The sequence below is a fragment of the Pelobates fuscus genome, chromosome 3 (genome assembly GCF_036172605.1).
Source record: "Pelobates fuscus isolate aPelFus1 chromosome 3, aPelFus1.pri, whole genome shotgun sequence".
NCBI classification, from domain to species: Eukaryota; Metazoa; Chordata; class Amphibia; order Anura; family Pelobatidae; genus Pelobates; species Pelobates fuscus.
In genome coordinates, this window is record NC_086319.1 from 396148696 (window position 1) to 396163698 (window position 15003).

At 42.0% G+C, this 15003-nt stretch overlaps 12 non-coding genes across 12 annotated transcripts; all 12 read left to right on the plus strand.

Moving 5' to 3' along the window:
* Nucleotides 1-2365: 2365 nt before the first annotated feature.
* TRNAL-AAG (transfer RNA leucine (anticodon AAG)) lies at nt 2366-2447 on the plus strand. The gene has a single exon. It is a non-coding gene; the product is annotated as a tRNA-Leu (tRNA).
* Nucleotides 2448-4103: 1656 nt separating this feature from the next.
* On the plus strand, nt 4104-4185 carry TRNAL-AAG (transfer RNA leucine (anticodon AAG)). Its single transcript has one exon. It is a non-coding gene; the product is annotated as a tRNA-Leu (tRNA).
* Nucleotides 4186-5031: 846 nt separating this feature from the next.
* TRNAW-CCA (transfer RNA tryptophan (anticodon CCA)) lies at nt 5032-5103 on the plus strand. The gene has a single exon. It is a non-coding gene; the product is annotated as a tRNA-Trp (tRNA).
* A 730-nt stretch (nt 5104-5833) lies between these two features.
* TRNAL-AAG (transfer RNA leucine (anticodon AAG)) lies at nt 5834-5915 on the plus strand. The gene has a single exon. It is a non-coding gene; the product is annotated as a tRNA-Leu (tRNA).
* Nucleotides 5916-8507: 2592 nt separating this feature from the next.
* Nucleotides 8508-8579, plus strand: TRNAW-CCA (transfer RNA tryptophan (anticodon CCA)). The gene has a single exon. It is a non-coding gene; the product is annotated as a tRNA-Trp (tRNA).
* A 731-nt stretch (nt 8580-9310) lies between these two features.
* TRNAL-AAG (transfer RNA leucine (anticodon AAG)) lies at nt 9311-9392 on the plus strand. The gene has a single exon. It is a non-coding gene; the product is annotated as a tRNA-Leu (tRNA).
* Nucleotides 9393-10247: 855 nt separating this feature from the next.
* On the plus strand, nt 10248-10319 carry TRNAW-CCA (transfer RNA tryptophan (anticodon CCA)). Its single transcript has one exon. It is a non-coding gene; the product is annotated as a tRNA-Trp (tRNA).
* Nucleotides 10320-11050: 731 nt separating this feature from the next.
* On the plus strand, nt 11051-11132 carry TRNAL-AAG (transfer RNA leucine (anticodon AAG)). Its single transcript has one exon. It is a non-coding gene; the product is annotated as a tRNA-Leu (tRNA).
* An 855-nt stretch (nt 11133-11987) lies between these two features.
* On the plus strand, nt 11988-12059 carry TRNAW-CCA (transfer RNA tryptophan (anticodon CCA)). The gene has a single exon. It is a non-coding gene; the product is annotated as a tRNA-Trp (tRNA).
* Nucleotides 12060-12790: 731 nt separating this feature from the next.
* TRNAL-AAG (transfer RNA leucine (anticodon AAG)) lies at nt 12791-12872 on the plus strand. Its single transcript has one exon. It is a non-coding gene; the product is annotated as a tRNA-Leu (tRNA).
* Nucleotides 12873-13727: 855 nt separating this feature from the next.
* On the plus strand, nt 13728-13799 carry TRNAW-CCA (transfer RNA tryptophan (anticodon CCA)). The gene has a single exon. It is a non-coding gene; the product is annotated as a tRNA-Trp (tRNA).
* Nucleotides 13800-14530: 731 nt separating this feature from the next.
* TRNAL-AAG (transfer RNA leucine (anticodon AAG)) lies at nt 14531-14612 on the plus strand. Its single transcript has one exon. It is a non-coding gene; the product is annotated as a tRNA-Leu (tRNA).
* The last annotated feature ends 391 nt before the right edge of the window (nt 14613-15003 follow it).

Sequence of the window (15003 nt, forward strand, 5' to 3'; positions counted from 1 at the left end):
TATTTCATTATGTTGATGGTCAAAACGGGAAAAGTCCTGCTCATCTACAGTAGGTAGATTTGACATGCTGCAGGATTCCTGATTGTTTCAAATGAATCCTGTGGATTTTAAAATAGGAGTCGGGAACCAAAAATAGAGTCCCCCTGTTCCTTTAGCGTGTCATTTTATGGGTTCCTCCTTTTTTTTTGCTTTACTAACTTTTTGTCAAAACAGGTTAATGAATCGATTTCCGAGAGGCAGCATTTGAATGCTGAATACTGGAGGACAGCACTTTCCCTATGCTGGTGTTGAATTGTTATCTTTTGTTTGCACCTGTTGGTGGTCATTTGACATGCTAGCAGATTTCACCTGAATGTAAAATGAGGAACTTGCGCTTTAAACTCTTTCTGTGTGAGAATAAATAAAGGGGGATGTGTAATATTTTAGCATTGATCTAGTTTTCTTGTGTTTTTGCGGTCTTGTAGAGGTGAAGGCGTTCTAAATGACCTATGCCGCCAGCAGTGCTGCATGAGTGTGGAAAGATATTGTCGGGACTTGCAACCTTTTGAAAAGAAAGAAAAGGAAATGATCAGAACGCTCCCAAATGGCGTGCGTGTTTTGAGTACGCAGCCACAGGAATTTTGCGCAGGTAGCGTGGCCGAGCGGTCTAAGGCGCTGGATTAAGGCTCCACTCTCTTCGGGGGCGTGGGTTCGAATCCCACCGCTGCCATCAGGCTCTTTTTTTCTTCCAGCCTTCTGTGGATGAATAAACGTATCACGCCGTTTAAATACCGCTTCCTTATTTGCCACAACGTGCAACTTATGTGGACATGGAAATGCACTTGTTGCATACTCATTTGATCTTTGAAAATGGAACAGTAACACAGAAAGTTAGAAAAGTAATGCAGGATGAAAAGAAGACTCAGCTTCAACATTTCACCCACCCTTCTTCCCCTTGTTGTTCCAAAAGAAGGAGAAAGGAAAAAAAGAAATACCTGAAGTCATTTTCAATTGTGCCCCAAGTTGGGCAGCAGGATTCCTTTAGAACTCCATATGTGCATTCCGATTTCTCCTTGGATCAACAAGCTGTGTTACAATACCCACTTTAGATACTAAAGTGGCATAGTTTCCAGCTTTGCCACAAGAACATCGAGGCCATCCTCAAATACATCTACTGAATTCCATAAAACACCTTCTTTAGGAAGAGAATTTAACATCTTTCTTCTCACTTGAAAGAGGCCATAAATTGTCCTAAATATAAAGCTAGCAAAGAGTAAGTCACGTGGAGAATTCCACACCATGCACGATTCACCCCAGCATTTGCATGTTCCATTGTAATGTAATTAAACCGGTATGGCTTCACATGGCCACAAACACAGAAACTGGCTAGCTGGTGCGGTGCCTTTCTGTTTGGCTTTGCCTTCAATTACAGTGGTATTGTGCTGAAAAGAAAAGTACTTATTTTCTTTCCTCTTTAGGCTGAATATTTAATTTGTCAGAATCTATCTAATTTTATGTCGGTGGGGGAAAAAAACCTACTTTTGTTGGCTACTCTGTTGACGACCACATCCACCTTTACAATGAGACCTCGTGGTGCAACGGTAGCGCGTCTGACTCCAGATCAGAATGTTGCGTGTTCAAATCACGTCGGGGTCATGCTGCTTTTGCTTTGGAGAAGAGTAAGCACAGATCTCTTGTCATACCAGAGTTGGATAAAAAGCAGGCTTAGCATATATAATCCATATATCCCGTACTTGCGTTATTTCATTATGTTGATGGTCAAAACGGGAAAAGTCCTGCTCATCTACAGTAGGTAGATTTGACATGCTGCAGGATTCCTGATTGTTTCAAATGAATCCTGTGGATTTTAAAATAGGAGTCGGGAACCAAAAATAGAGTCCCCTTGTTCCTTTAGCGTGTCATTTTATGGGTTCCTCCTTTTTTTTGCTTTACTCCCTTTTTGTCAAAACAGGTTAATGAATCGATTTCCTAGAGGCAGCATTTGAATGCTGAATACTGGAGGACAGCACTTTCCCTATGCTGGTGTTGAATTGTTATCTTTTGTTTGCACCTGTTGGTGGTCATTTGACATGCTAGCAGATTTCACCTGAATGTAAAATGAGGAACTTGCGCTTTAAACTCTTTCTGTGTGAGAATAAATAGAGGGGGATGTGTAATATTTTAGCATTGATCTAGTTTTCTTGTGTTTTTGCGGTCTTGTAGAGGTGAAGGCGTTCTAAATGACCTATGCCGCCAGCAGTGCTGCATGAGTGTGGAAAGATATTGTCAGGACTTGCAACCTTTTGACAAGAAAGAAAATGAAATGATCAGAACGCTCCCAAATGGCGTGCGTGTTTTGAGTACGCAGCCACAGGGATTTTGCGCAGGTAGCGTGGCCGAGCGGTCTAAGGCGCTGGATTAAGGCTCCAGTCTCTTCGGGGGCGTGGGTTCGAATCCCACCGCTGCCATCAGGCTCTTTTTTTCTTCCAGCCTTCTGTGGATGAATAAACGTATCATGCCGTTTAAATACCGCTTCCTTATTTGCCACAACGTGCAACTTATGTGGACATGGAAATGCACTTGTTGCATACTCATTTGATCTTTGAAAATGGAACAGTAACACAGAAAGTTAGAAAAGTAATGCAGGATGAAAAGAAGACTCAGCTTCAACATTTCACCCACCCTTCTTCCCCTTGTTGTTCCAAAAGAAGGAGAAAGGAAAAAAAGAAAGACCTGAAGTCATTTTCAATTGTGCCCCAAATTGGGCAGCAGGATTCCTTTAGAACTCCATATGTGCATTCCGATTTCTCCTTGGATCAACAAGCTGTGTTACAATACCCACTTTAGATACTAAAGTGGCATAGTTTCCAGCTTTGCCACAAGAACATCGAGGCCATCCTCAAATACATCTACTGAATTCCATAAAACACCTTCTTTAGGAAGAGAATTTAACATCTTTCTTCTCACTTGAAAGAGGCCATAAATTGTCCTAAATATAAAGCTAGCAAAGAGTAAGTCACGTGGAGAATTCCACACCATGCACGATTCACCCCAGCATTTGCATGTTCCATTGTAATGTAATTAAACCGGTATGGCTTCACATGGCCACAAACACAGATACTGGCTAGCTGGTGCAGTGCCTTTCTGTTTGGCTTTGCCTTCAATTACAGTGGTATTGTGCTGAAAAGAAAAGTACTTATTTTCTTTCCTCTTTAGGCTGAATATTTAATTTGTCAGAATCTATCTAATTTTATGTCGGTGGGGGAAAAAAAACTACCTTTGTTGGCTACTCTGTTGACGACCACGTCCACCTTTATAATGAGACCTTGTGGCGCAACGGTAGCGCGTCTGACTGCAGATCAGAAGTTTGCGTGTTCAAATCACGTCGGGGTCATGCTGCTTTTGCTTTGGAGAAGAGTAAGCACAGATCTCTTGTCATACCAGAGTTGGATAAAAAGCAGGCTTAGCATATATAATCCATATATCCCGTACTTGCGTTATTTCATTATGTTGATGGTCAAAACGGGAAAAGTCCTGCTCATCTACAGTAGGTAGATTTGACATGCTGCAGGATTCCTGATTGTTTCAAATGAATCCTGTGGATTTTAAACTAGGAGTCGGGAACCAAAAATAGAGTCCCCCTGTTCCTTTAGCGTGTTATTTTATGGGTTCCTCCTTTTTTTTGCTTTACTCCCTTTTTGTCAAAACAGGTTAATGAATCGATTTCCTAGAGGCAGCATTTGAATGCTGAATACTGGAGGACAGCACTTTCCCTATGCTGGTGTTGAATTGTTATCTTTTGTTTGCACCTGTTGGTGGTCATTTGACATGCTAGCAGATTTCACCTGAATGTAAAATGAGGAACTTGCGCTTTAAACTCTATCTGTGTGAGAATAAATAGAGGGGGATGTGTAATATTTTAGCATTGATCTAGTTTTCTTGTGTTTTTGCGGTCTTGTAGAGGTGAAGGCGTTCTAAATGACCTATGCCGCCAGCAGTGCTGCATGAGTGTGGAAAGATATTGTCGGGACTTGCAACCTTTTGACAAGAAAGAAAATGAAATGATCAGAACGCTCCCAAATGGCGTGCGTGTTTTGAGTACGCAGCCACAGGGATTTTGCGCAGGTAGCGTGGCCGAGCGGTCCAAGGCGCTGGATTAAGGCTCCAGTCTCTTCGGGGGCGTGGGTTCGAATCCCACCGCTGCCATCAGGCTCTTTTTTTCTTCCAGCCTTCTGTGGATGAATAAACGTATCACGCCGTTTAAATACCGCTTCCTTATTTGCCCCAACGTGCAACTTATGTGGACATGGAAATGCACTTGTTGCATACTCATTTGATCTTTGAAAATGGAACAGTAACACAGAAAGTTAGAAAAGTAATGCAGGATGAAAAGAAGACTCAGCTTCAACATTTCACCCACCCTTCTTCCCCTTGTTGTTCCAAAAGAAGGAGAAAGGAAAAAAAGAAAGACCTGAAGTCATTTTCAATTGTGCCCCAAGTTGGGCAGCAGGATTCCTATAGAACTCCATATGTGCATTCCGATTTCTCCTTGGATCAACAAGCTGTGTTACAATACCCACTTTAGATACTATAGTTTCCAGCTTTGCCACAAGAACATCGAGGCCATCCTCAAATACATCTACTGAATTCCATAAAACACCTTCTTTAAGAAGAGAATTTAACATCTTTCTTCTCACTTGAAAGAGGCCATAAATTGTCCTAAATATAAAGCTAGCAAAGAGTAAGTCACGTGGAGAATTCCACACCATGCACGATTCACCCCAGCATTTGCATGTTCCATTGTAATGTAATTAAACCGGTATGGCTTCACATGGCCACAAACACAGATACTGGCTAGCTGGTGCAGTGCCTTTCTGTTTGGCTTTGCCTTCAATTACAGTGGTATTGTGCTGAAAAGAAAAGTACTTATTTTCTTTCCTCTTTAGGCTGAATATTTAATTTGTCAGAATCTATCTAATTTTATGTCGGTGGGGGAAAAAAAACTACCTTTGTTGGCTACTCTGTTGACGACCACGTCCACCTTTATAATGAGACCTTGTGGTGCAACGGTAGCGCGTCTGACTCCAGATCAGAAGGTTGCGTGTTCAAATCACGTCGGGGTCATGCTGCTTTTGCTTTGGAGAAGAGTAAGCACAGATCTCTTGTCATACCAGAGTTGGATAAAAAGCAGGCTTAGCATATATAATCCATATATCCCGTACTTGCGTTATTTCATTATGTTGATGGTCAAAACGGGAAAAGTCCTGCTCATCTACAGTAGGTAGATTTGACATGCTGCAGGATTCCTGATTGTTTCAAATGAATCCTGTGGATTTTAAACTAGGAGTCGGGAACCAAAAATAGAGTCCCCCTGTTCCTTTAGCTTGTCATTTTATGGGTTCCTCCTTTTTTTTGCTTTACTCCCTTTTTGTCAAAACAGGTTAATGAATCGATTTCCTAGAGGCAGCATTTGAATGCTGAATACTGGAGGACAGCACTTTCCCTATGCTGGTGTTGAATTGTTATCTTTTGTTTGCACCTGTTGGTGGTCATTTGACACGCTAGCAGATTTCACCTGAATGTAACATGAGGAACTTGCGCTTTAAACTCTTTCTGTGTGAGAATAAATAGAGGGGGATGTGTAATATTTTAGCATTGATCTAGTTTTCTTGTGTTTTTGCGGTCTTGTAGAGGTGAAGGCGTTCTAAATGACCTATGCCTCCAGCAGTGCTGCATGAGTGTGGAAAGATATTGTCGGGACTTGCAACCTTTTGACAAGAAAGAAAAGGAAATGATCAGAACGCTCCCAAATGGCGTGCGTGTTTTGAGTACGCAGCAACAGGGAGTTTGCGCAGGTAGCGTGGCCGAGCGGTCTAAGGTGCTGGATTAAGGCTCCAGTCTCTTTGGGGGCGTGGGTTCAAATCCCACCGCTGCCATCAGGCTCGTTTTTTTCTTCCAGACTTCTGTGGATGAATAAACGTATCAAGCCGTTTAAATACCGCTTCCTTATTTGCCACAGCGTGCAACTTATGTGGACATGGAAATGCACTTGTTGCATACTCATTTGATCTTTGAAAATGGAACAGTAACACAGAAAGTTAGAAAAGTAATGCAGGATGAAAAGAAGACTCAGCTTCAACATTTCACCCACCCTTCTTCCCCTTGTTGTTCCAAAAGAAGGAGAAAGGAAAAAAAGAAAGACCTGAAGTCATTTTCAATTGTGCCCCAAATTGGGCAGCAGGATTCCTTTAGAACTCCATATGTGCATTCCGATTTCTCCTTGGATCAACAAGCTGTGTTACAATACCCACTTTAGATACTAAAGTGGCATAGTTTCCAGCTTTGCCACAAGAACATCGAGGCCATCCTCAAATACATCTACTGAATTCCATAAAACACCTTCTTTAGGAAGAGAATTTAACATCTTTCTTCTCACTTGAAAGAGGCCATAAATTGTCCTAAATATAAAGCTAGCAAAGAGTAAGTCACGTGGAGAATTCCACACCATGCACGATTCACCCCAGCATTTGCATGTTCCATTGTAATGTAATTAAACCGGTACGGCTTCACATGGCCACAAACACAGATACTGGCTAGCTGGTGCAGTGCCTTTCTGTTTGGCTTTGCCTTCAATTACAGTGGTATTGTGCTGAAAAGAAAAGTACTTATTTTCTTTCCTCTTTAGGCTGAATATTTAATTTGTCAGAATCTATCTAATTTTATGTCGGTGGGGGAAAAAACTACCTTTGTTGGCTACTCTGTTGACGACCACGTGCACCTTTACAATGAGACCTTGTGGCGCAACGGTAGCGCGTCTGACTCTAGATCAGAAGGTTGCGTGTTCAAATCACGTCGGGGTCATGCTGCTTTTGCTTTGGAGAAGAGTAAGCACAGATCTCTTGTCATACCAGAGTTGGATAAAAAGCAGGCTTAGCATATATAATCCATATATCCCGTACTTGCGTTATTTCATTATGTTGATGGTCAAAACGGGAAAAGTCCTGCTCATCTACAGTAGGTAGATTTGACATGCTGCAGGATTCCTGATTGTTTCAAATGAATCCTGTGGATTTTAAACTAGGAGTCGGGAACCAAAAATAGAGTCCCCCTGTTCCTTTAGCGTGTCATTTTATGTGTTCCTCCTTTTTTTTGCTTTACTCCCTTTTTGTCAAAACAGGTTAATGAATCGATTTCCTAGAGGCAGCATTTGAATGCTGAATACTGGAGGACAGCACTTTCCCTATGCTGGTGTTGAATTGTTATCTTTTGTTTGCACCTGTTGGTGGTCATTTGACATGCTAGCAGATTTCACCTGAATGTAAAATGAGGAACTTGCGCTTTAAACTCTTTCTGTGTGAGAATAAATAGAGGGGGATGTGTAATATTTTAGCATTGATCTAGTTTTCTTGTGTTTTTGCGGTCTTGTAGAGGTGAAGGCGTTCTAAATGACCTATGCCGCCAGCAGTGCTGCATGAGTGTGGAAAGATATTGTCGGGACTTGCAACCTTTTGACAAGAAAGAAAATGAAATGATCAGAACGCTCCCAAATGGCGTGCGTGTTTTGAGTACGCAGCCACAGGGATTTTGCGCAGGTAGCGTGGCCGAGCGGTCTAAGGCGCTGGATTAAGGCTTCAGTCTCTTCGGGGGCGTGGGTTCGAATCCCACCGCTGCCATCAGGCTCTTTTTTTCTTCCAGCCTTCTGTGGATGAATAAACGTATCACGCCGTTTAAATACCGCTTCCTTATTTGCCACAACGTGCAACTTATGTGGACATGGAAATGCACTTGTTGCATACTCATTTGATCTTTGAAAATGGAACAGTAACACAGAAAGTTAGAAAAGTAATGCAGGATGAAAAGAAGACTCAGCTTCAACATTTCACCCACCCTTCTTCCCCTTGTTGTTCCAAAAGAAGGAGAAAGGAAAAAAAGAAAGACCTGAAGTCATTTTCAATTGTGCCCCAAGTTGGGCAGCAGGATTCCTTTAGAACTCCATATGTGCATTCCGATTTCTCCTTGGATCAACAAGCTGTGTTACAATACCCACTTTAGATACTAAAGTGGCATAGTTTCCAGCTTTGCCACAAGAACATCGAGGCCATCCTCAAATACATCTACTGAATTCCATAAAACACCTTCTTTAGGAAGAGAATTTAACATCTTTCTTCTCACTTGAAAGAGGCCATAAATTGTCCTAAATATAAAGCTAGCAAAGAGTAAGTCACGTGGAGAATTCCACACCATGCACGATTCACCCCAGCATTTGCATGTTCCATTGTAATGTAATTAAACCGGTATGGCTTCACATGGCCACAAACACAGAAACTGGCTAGCTGGTGCAGTGCCTTTCTGTTTGGCTTTGCCTTCAATTACAGTGGTATTGTGCTGAAAAGAAAAGTACTTATTTTCTTTCCTCTTTAGGCTGAATATTTAATTTGTCAGAATCTATCTAATTTTATGTCGGTGGGGGAAAAAAAACCTACCTTTGTTGGCTACTCTGTTGACGACCACGTCCACCTTTACAATGAGACCTCGTGGCGCAACGGTAGCGCGTCTGACTCCAGATCAGAAGGTTGCGTGTTCAAATCACGTCGGGGTCATGCTGCTTTTGCTTTGGAGAAGAGTAAGCACAGATCTCTTGTCATACTAGAGTTGGATAAAATGCAGGCTTAGCATATATAATCCATATATCCCGTACTTGCGTTATTTCATTATGTTGATGGTCAAAACGGGAAAAGTCCTGCTCATCTACAGTAGGTAGATTTGACATGCTGCAGGATTCCTGATTGTTTCAAATGAATCCTGTGGATTTTAAAATAGGAGTCGGGAACCAAAAATAGAGTCCCCCTGTTCCTTTAGCGTGTCATTTTATGGGTTCCTCCTTTTTTTTTGCTTTACTAACTTTTTGTCAAAACAGGTTAATGAATCGATTTCCTAGAGGCAGCATTTGAATGCTGAATACTGGAGGACAGCACTTTCCCTATGCTGGTGTTGAATTGTTATCTTTTGTTTGCACCTGTTGGTGGTCATTTGACACGCTAGCAGATTTCACCTGAATGTAACATGAGGAACTTGCGCTTTAAACTCTTTCTGTGTGAGAATAAATAGAGGGGGATGTGTAATATTTTAGCATTGATCTAGTTTTCTTGTGTTTTTGCGGTCTTGTAGAGGTGAAGGCGTTCTAAATGACCTATGCCGCCAGCAGTGCTGCATGAGTGTGGAAAGATATTGTCGGGACTTGCAACCTTTTGACAAGAAAGAAAATGAAATGATCAGAACGCTCCCAAATGGCGTGCGTGTTTTGAGTACGCAGCCACAGGGATTTTGCGCAGGTAGCGTGGCCGAGCGGTCTAAGGCGCTGGATTAAGGCTCCAGTCTCTTCGGGGGCGTGGGTTCGAATCCCACCGCTGCCATCAGGCTCTTTTTTTCTTCCAGCCTTCTGTGGATGAATAAACGTATCACGCCGTTTAAATACCGCTTCCTTATTTGCCACAACGTGCAACTTATGTGGACATGAAAATGCACTTGTTGCATACTCATTTGATCTTTGAAAATGGAACAGTAACACAGAAAGTTAGAAAAGTAATGCAGGATGAAAAGAAGACTCAGCTTCAACATTTCACCCACCCTTCTTCCCCTTGTTGTTCCAAAAGAAGGAGAAAGGAAAAAAAGAAAGACCTGAAGTCATTTTCAATTGTGCCCCAAGTTGGGCAGCAGGATTCCTTTAGAACTCCATATGTGCATTCCGATTTCTCCTTGGATCAACAAGCTGTGTTACAATACCCACTTTAGATACTAAAGTGGCATAGTTTCCAGCTTTGCCACAAGAACATCGAGGCCATCCTCAAATACATCTACTGAATTCCATAAAACACCTTCTTTAGGAAGAGAATTTAACATCTTTCTTCTCACTTGAAAGAGGCCATAAATTGTCCTAAATATAAAGCTAGCAAAGAGTAAGTCACGTGGAGAATTCCACACCATGCACGATTCACCCCAGCATTTGCATGTTCCATTGTAATGTAATTAAACCGGTATGGCTTCACATGGCCACAAACACAGAAACTGGCTAGCTGGTGCGGTGCCTTTCTGTTTGGCTTTGCCTTCAATTACAGTGGTATTGTGCTGAAAAGAAAAGTACTTATTTTCTTTCCTCTTTAGGCTGAATATTTAATTTGTCAGAATCTATCTAATTTTATGTCGGTGGGGGAAAAAAAACCTACCTTTGTTGGCTACTCTGTTGACGACCACGTCCACCTTTACAATGAGACCTCGTGGCGCAACGGTAGCGCGTCTGACTCCAGATCAGAAGGTTGCGTGTTCAAATCACGTCGGGGTCATGCTGCTTTTGCTTTGGAGAAGAGTAAGCACAGATCTCTTGTCATACCAGAGTTGGATAAAAAGCAGGCTTAGCATATATAATCCATATATCCCGTACTTGCGTTATTTCATTATGTTGATGGTCAAAACGGGAAAAGTCCTGCTCATCTACAGTAGGTAGATTTGACATGCTGCAGGATTCCTGATTGTTTCAAATGAATCCTGTGGATTTTAAAATAGGAGTCGGGAACCAAAAATAGAGTCCCCCTGTTCCTTTAGCGTGTCATTTTATGGGTTCCTCCTTTTTTTTTGCTTTACTAACTTTTTGTCAAAACAGGTTAATGAATCGATTTCCTAGAGGCAGCATTTGAATGCTGAATACTGGAGGACAGCACTTTCCCTATGCTGGTGTTGAATTGTTATCTTTTGTTTGCACCTGTTGGTAGTCATTTGACATGCTAGCAGATTTCACCTGAATGTAAAATGAGGAACTTGCGCTTTAAACTCTTTCTGTGTGAGAATAAATAGAGGGGGATGTGTAATATTTTAGCATTGATCTAGTTTTCTTGTGTTTTTGCGGTCTTGTAGAGGTGAAGGCGTTCTAAATGACCTATGCCGCCAGCAGTGCTGCATGAGTGTGGAAAGATATTGTCGGGACTTGCAACCTTTTGACAAGAAAGAAAATGAAATGATCAGAACGCTCCCAAATGGCGTGCGTGTTTTGAGTACGCAGCCACAGGGATTTTGCGCAGGTAGCGTGGCCGAGCGGTCTAAGGCGCTGGATTAAGGCTCCAGTCTCTTCGGGGGCGTGGGTTCGAATCCCACCGCTGCCATCAGGCTCTTTTTTTCTTCCAGCCTTCTGTGGATGAATAAACGTATCACGCCGTTTAAATACCGCTTCCTTATTTGCCACAACGTGCAACTTATGTGGACATGGAAATGCACTTGTTGCATACTCATTTGATCTTTGAAAATGGAACAGTAACACAGAAAGTTAGAAAAGTAATGCAGGATGAAAAGAAGACTCAGCTTCAACATTTCACCCACCCTTCTTCCCCTTGTTGTTCCAAAAGAAGGAGAAAGGAAAAAAAGAAAGACCTGAAGTCATTTTCAATTGTGCCCCAAGTTGGGCAGCAGGATTCCTTTAGAACTCCATATGTGCATTCCGATTTCTCCTTGGATCAACAAGCTGTGTTACAATACCCACTTTAGATACTAAAGTGGCATAGTTTCCAGCTTTGCCACAAGAACATCGAGGCCATCCTCAAATACATCTACTGAATTCCATAAAACACCTTCTTTAGGAAGAGAATTTAACATCTTTCTTCTCACTTGAAAGAGGCCATAAATTGTCCTAAATATAAAGCTAGCAAAGAGTAAGTCACGTGGAGAATTCCACACCATGCACGATTCACCCCAGCATTTGCATGTTCCATTGTAATGTAATTAAACCGGTATGGCTTCACATGGCCACAAACACAGAAACTGGCTAGCTGGTGCAGTGCCTTTCTGTTTGGCTTTGCCTTCAATTACAGTGGTATTGTGCTGAAAAGAAAAGTACTTATTTTCTTTCCTCTTTAGGCTGAATATTTAATTTGTCAGAATCTATCTAATTTTATGTCGGTGGGGGAAAAAAAACCTACCTTTGTTGGCTACTCTGTTGACGACCACGTCCACCTTTACAATGAGACCTCGTGGCGCAACGGTAGCGCGTCTGACTCCAGATCAGAAGGTTGCGTGTTCAAATCACGTCGGGGTCATGCTGCTTTTGCTTTGGAGAAGAGTAAGCACAGATCTCTTGTCATACTAGAGTTGGATAAAATGCAGGCTTAGCATATATAATCCATATATCCCGTACTTGCGTTATTTCATTATGTTGATGGTCAAAACGGGAAAAGTCCTGCTCATCTACAGTAGGTAGATTTGACATGCTGCAGGATTCCTGATTGTTTCAAATGAATCCTGTGGATTTTAAAATAGGAGTCGGGAACCAAAAATAGAGTCCCCCTGTTCCTTTAGCGTGTCATTTTATGGGTTCCTCCTTTTTTTTTGCTTTACTAACTTTTTGTCAAAACAGGTTAATGAATCGATTTCCTAGAGGCAGCATTTGAATGCTGAATACTGGAGGACAGCACTTTCCCTATGCTGGTGTTGAATTGTTATCTTTTGTTTGCACCTGTTGGTGGTCATTTGACACGCTAGCAGATTTCACCTGAATGTAACATGAGGAACTTGCGCTTTAAACTCTTTCTGTGTGAGAATAAATAGAGGGGGATGTGTAATATTTTAGCATTGATCTAGTTTTCTTGTGTTTTTGCGGTCTTGTAGAGGTGAAGGCGTTCTAAATGACCTATGCCGCCAGCAGTGCTGCATGAGTGTGGAAAGATATTGTCGGGACTTGCAACCTTTTGACAAGAAAGAAAATGAAATGATCAGAACGCTCCCAAATGGCGTGCGTGTTTTGAGTACGCAGCCACAGGGATTTTGCGCAGGTAGCGTGGCCGAGCGGTCTAAGGCGCTGGATTAAGGCTCCAGTCTCTTCGGGGGCGTGGGTTCGAATCCCACCGCTGCCATCAGGCTCTTTTTTTCTTCCAGCCTTCTGTGGATGAATAAACGTATCACGCCGTTTAAATACCGCTTCCTTATTTGCCACAACGTGCAACTTATGTGGACATGAAAATGCACTTGTTGCATACTCATTTGATCTTTGAAAATGGAACAGTAACACAGAAAGTTAGAAAAGTAATGCAGGATGAAAAGAAGACTCAGCTTCAACATTTCACCCACCCTTCTTCCCCTTGTTGTTCCAAAAGAAGGAGAAAGGAAAAAAAGAAAGACCTGAAGTCATTTTCAATTGTGCCCCAAGTTGGGCAGCAGGATTCCTTTAGAACTCCATATGTGCATTCCGATTTCTCCTTGGATCAACAAGCTGTGTTACAATACCCACTTTAGATACTAAAGTGGCATAGTTTCCAGCTTTGCCACAAGAACATCGAGGCCATCCTCAAATACATCTACTGAATTCCATAAAACACCTTCTTTAGGAAGAGAATTTAACATCTTTCTTCTCACTTGAAAGAGGCCATAAATTGTCCTAAATATAAAGCTAGCAAAGAGTAAGTCACGTGGAGAATTCCACACCATGCACGATTCACCCCAGCATTTGCATGTTCCATTGTAATGTAATTAAACCGGTATGGCTTCACATGGCCACAAACACAGAAACTGGCTAGCTGGTGCGGTGCCTTTCTGTTTGGCTTTGCCTTCAATTACAGTGGTATTGTGCTGAAAAGAAAAGTACTTATTTTCTTTCCTCTTTAGGCTGAATATTTAATTTGTCAGAATCTATCTAATTTTATGTCGGTGGGGGAAAAAAAACCTACCTTTGTTGGCTACTCTGTTGACGACCACGTCCACCTTTACAATGAGACCTCGTGGCGCAACGGTAGCGCGTCTGACTCCAGATCAGAAGGTTGCGTGTTCAAATCACGTCGGGGTCATGCTGCTTTTGCTTTGGAGAAGAGTAAGCACAGATCTCTTGTCATACCAGAGTTGGATAAAAAGCAGGCTTAGCATATATAATCCATATATCCCGTACTTGCGTTATTTCATTATGTTGATGGTCAAAACGGGAAAAGTCCTGCTCATCTACAGTAGGTAGATTTGACATGCTGCAGGATTCCTGATTGTTTCAAATGAATCCTGTGGATTTTAAAATAGGAGTCGGGAACCAAAAATAGAGTCCCCCTGTTCCTTTAGCGTGTCATTTTATGGGTTCCTCCTTTTTTTTTGCTTTACTAACTTTTTGTCAAAACAGGTTAATGAATCGATTTCCTAGAGGCAGCATTTGAATGCTGAATACTGGAGGACAGCACTTTCCCTATGCTGGTGTTGAATTGTTATCTTTTGTTTGCACCTGTTGGTAGTCATTTGACATGCTAGCAGATTTCACCTGAATGTAAAATGAGGAACTTGCGCTTTAAACTCTTTCTGTGTGAGAATAAATAGAGGGGGATGTGTAATATTTTAGCATTGATCTAGTTTTCTTGTGTTTTTGCGGTCTTGTAGAGGTGAAGGCGTTCTAAATGACCTATGCCGCCAGCAGTGCTGCATGAGTGTGGAAAGATATTGTCGGGACTTGCAACCTTTTGACAAGAAAGAAAATGAAATGATCAGAACGCTCCCAAATGGCGTGCGTGTTTTGAGTACGCAGCCACAGGGATTTTGCGCAGGTAGCGTGGCCGAGCGGTCTAAGGCGCTGGATTAAGGCTCCAGTCTCTTCGGGGGCGTGGGTTCGAATCCCACCGCTGCCATCAGGCTCTTTTTTTCTTCCAGCCTTCTGTGGATGAATAAACGTATCACGCCGTTTAAATACCGCTTCCTTATTTGCCACAACGTGCAACTTATGTGGACATGGAAATGCACTTGTTGCATACTCATTTGATCTTTGAAAATGGAACAGTAACACAGAAAGTTAGAAAAGTAATGCAGGATGAAAAGAAGACTCAGCTTCAACATTTCACCCACCCTTCTTCCCCTTGTTGTTCCAAAAGAAGGAGAAAGGAAAAAAAGAAAGACCTGAAGTCATTTTCAATTGTGCCCCAAGTTGGGCAGCAGGATTCCTTTAGAACTCCATATGTGCATTCCGATTTCTCCTTGGATCAACAAGCTGTGTTACAATACCCACTTTAGATACTAAAGTGG